This window comes from Vicia villosa, unplaced genomic scaffold (assembly GCF_029867415.1).
Source record: "Vicia villosa cultivar HV-30 ecotype Madison, WI unplaced genomic scaffold, Vvil1.0 ctg.002425F_1_1, whole genome shotgun sequence".
In the NCBI taxonomy this organism is placed as follows: Eukaryota; Viridiplantae; Streptophyta; class Magnoliopsida; order Fabales; family Fabaceae; genus Vicia; species Vicia villosa.
In genome coordinates, this window is record NW_026705923.1 from 90,751 (window position 1) to 94,462 (window position 3,712).

Sequence of the window (3,712 nt, forward strand, 5' to 3'; positions counted from 1 at the left end):
TTGTCGCTTTTATCTTTTCATTTAAGTTCTGTTCATATTTGGTTATAATTGCAAATTGATCAACGATTCGAGTGTTAAAATTGTGAATTAAGAACTTGTATAAACATCACAATTCATCACACATTGAATTACTATCAATTTGATCATTATCACCAAGTGTTTGTGTTTTTGCTTCTTTCACTATTACTGCATTGCAAACATCGTTCATCATATAAGAAGTTAATCGATTTTCAAATTAGAGCGACATATTGATTCTATAGGGTATTCTCTTATCGTTTATCTCAAGCTGTTTAGTGGTTTTAACACATATACAATCGTTTCAATAGTGGTCCGGAATAGACGCGAGTCGATTCAGAACCGCTTTCGCTTAAAGTTCAATTAACTCCGAAAAACTCTGAGAGATCTATTCACCCCCCTCTAGATCCTTAGGCCAGCGTCTAACAAGTGGCATCAAGAGCTCTGGTTTATTCCGTGCTACGTGAAACACTTATTGGAAAGATGGCTTCTGGACCTAAAGGGGCTCACAATAGAGCTCCAGTTTTCAACGGTGAAAACTATGGCTATTGGAAGGATTGTATGTGTGTTCACATCAATGCAATTGATAGGAACATCTGGACAGCTATTGTCAATGGTCCCTTTCAGATCACCATGACAAATGCAGCTGGTGCTGTTGTTCCAAAACCAGAAAATACTTGGGATGCTGAAGATGAAAAGAGATATGGATACGATTGGAAAGCGAGAAACATTCTAATCTCAGCTCTAGGAGTTGATGAATACTATCGCGTTTCCCATTGTAGATCCGCTAAAGCTATGTGGGACACATTGCAAGTTGCCCACGAGGGAACGAATGATGTCAAACTAGCTAGAATCAATACGTTAACTCAAGAATTCGAACTCTTCCACATGGAAGATGGTGAATCCATCGAAAACATGCAGAAGAGATTCGTTCACTTGAAAAATCGTTTAAATTCTCTTGATAGACCTGTTTCCAATGCAGTTGCTACTAACAAAATCTTAAGATGTTTGAACAGGGAATGGCAACCCAAGGTTACAGCAATAAAGGAAGCAAATGATCTAAACACCTTAGACATTACTACTCTCTTTGGTAAACTAGAGGAACATGAACAACATCTAAAATGCCTTGACATGCATGAGAAAAGGGCAAAGAAAGAGAAGAACATGGAGAAAGAGGTAGAGAAGAAGTCAATAGCTCTAAAAGCTTCAAGCTCCAAGACCTCAAGACAAGAGCTAGAGGATAGTGATACTAGTGATGAGGAAGACTCCGATGATGAGGAAATGAGACTGTTTGTGCGAAGATACAACAAGTACATAAAGAAAAATAGAGCAAAACTCTCCGGAAAAAGCTTGATTAATCATAGGAAGCAATTAGACAAGTCCAAACAAGATGATAACAATAAAAGAAAATCCAAAGGCCCTTGTTTCAATTGCGGCAAAGATGGTCATTACAAACCGGATTGTCCATATCTCAAGAAGGAGAAAGACAAGAATCAAAGCAAAAGTCACAACAAGTCTAGAAGAGCCTACATAGCATGGGAAAGTGACTCCTCAAGTGAAGACTCATCAAGCGATGAAGAAGAATCGGCAAACCTATGTCTTACGGCTCATCAACACAAGAAAAAGAAACGTGTAAGTCATCTTAAACCTGAACTTGTAGATAAGGTATCTCATGCTAAATTAAAATTAGCCTTTGAAGAACTACATAGAGATGCAATTGAAGCTTTCAAACTTTTGGCCTCAAATAAGAAATTTTTTTCGTATCTTGAATCAAAAGTTGAGATGATCGAAAAGGACATGGAAGCTTTGAAACAATCTATGCTAGATATTCAAAAGGATAAAATTGAGGAAGATCCTACATCATGGTTTGGTTGTGAGACATGTCATATTTGGCAAAAAGAAGTAAGAGATCTAAAGGCCAAATTAGATAAGGCTCTACAACCAAAAGTGACGTTTGCGGTTGATCCAAATAAGTTCAAAAGATCGTACACTCCTTTATATAGTAAATACACTTTTGTACCAAAAGTATCAACTAGCAAAATAGCATACTCTCATCATATAACTTGTCACTATTGTTGCAAAAAGGGACATACCATTGAAAAATGCAAATTTAGGAGGATTTTAGTTCCTAAAGGAGTATTTCAATGGTTGCCTAAGTGCAACAATTTATGTACTCACCACCTAGGACCCAATGAAGATTGGGGACCTTCCATTCTAAATTAATTTTGCAGGAAAAGTGTCTTGACATCGCCGAAAGGTGGTGGTCCCTTGATAGCTGATGCTCAAGACACATAAAGGGAGACATATCACTTTTGGTATGTCATCTATGAAGACAACAATCGAAGAACTATACTTGGCAAAGGAAATGTAGGTGACCTGGCCACCACTAATGTATATGATACATCACAAATACAAGTTAACCCGAAAAACACAAAGGACGCATTTCTTGATGAGCAATTGGCAAATTGTATTGCAAGGAAATTTAAACCTATTCTAAGCGGAATAATGTTTGGGACCCTGTCCCGCATCCGGGAGAACATCAAGTAATCGATACTAGATGAGTTTTTCGCAAAAATCAAGCAACCAAGTCATGAAACATTCTATCAAGACAATTCATCATCAAATCTAGGAGTGTGGCACACTAACAAGAGGATTCCACACAATGATGACAAAACACCTACACATTGAGAAAGCGGTAACATGTTTATTGTTCACTTGCAAAAATTTTATTGATACTATAATATGCTATCAATTAACATGCTTATAGTGACTCCATGTATGATTATTCGCATTTCTCACTTACATATGTATGTTCTTCATCATCAATCATAACATATCATGTTTTTGGGAATACAAGCTAGTAACTAAGCATAAATCCATCACATATGCACATCACCATGGCACATCAAACAATTGATGCAAGCTAGGTCGACCTACTATGCATCTGAACCGACCTACAGAAGTTAATTTTTCACAGAAAACAAAAACACTCAGTTACGTCGACCTACCCCTCTTTTAGGTCGACCTAATTTGAACATTTTTCTTGGTTCTTCTGTTAGGTCGACCCAGCCTTCATTTAGGTTGACCCACTGCTGTAACAATTCCCAAAATTGGGTTTGTTGGTCGACCCGACCCATCCCCATACATAACTAGTCTTTCCTCTTTTCATTCCCACTCATTCTCATATCATTGTGTACGGCCAACCCTAATTCCTCAAGTTCAAAGGTTGTCAAAAATCATCCCTCTCACACAAATCATCAGCAAAAATGCCTCCAAAATCGCGAAAGGGGAAGGAGATTGCATCTGGTTCATCATCTCGACCGGTAAGTGATGTCGCTCTTGTTCATCCTGATTGTCAAGAAAATTTTGAAAAGTGGCAAAGTAAGAGAAAGATAGTTAAGCAATACATCTATAACCCACATGTTGCCAAACGTATGCACATCCCAGATGTTGTTAATCTGATTGAGCATAAAAACATTCATCCGTTGGTATCATGTGACACTCCGTACTATGAGAACACTGTTAGGGCATTCTATGCAGGGTTTCAAAAGGAGGACGGCTGCAACTTTTGATTCAAGATGGGGTCGAGATCACATGTTGTTGACAAAAGGACCTGGATAAGCATCTTTGGTCTTACAATTGTGGGAGATGAACTTCGTATAGAAGACGGTGAAATCCCTGGGGTCTATGATCATGT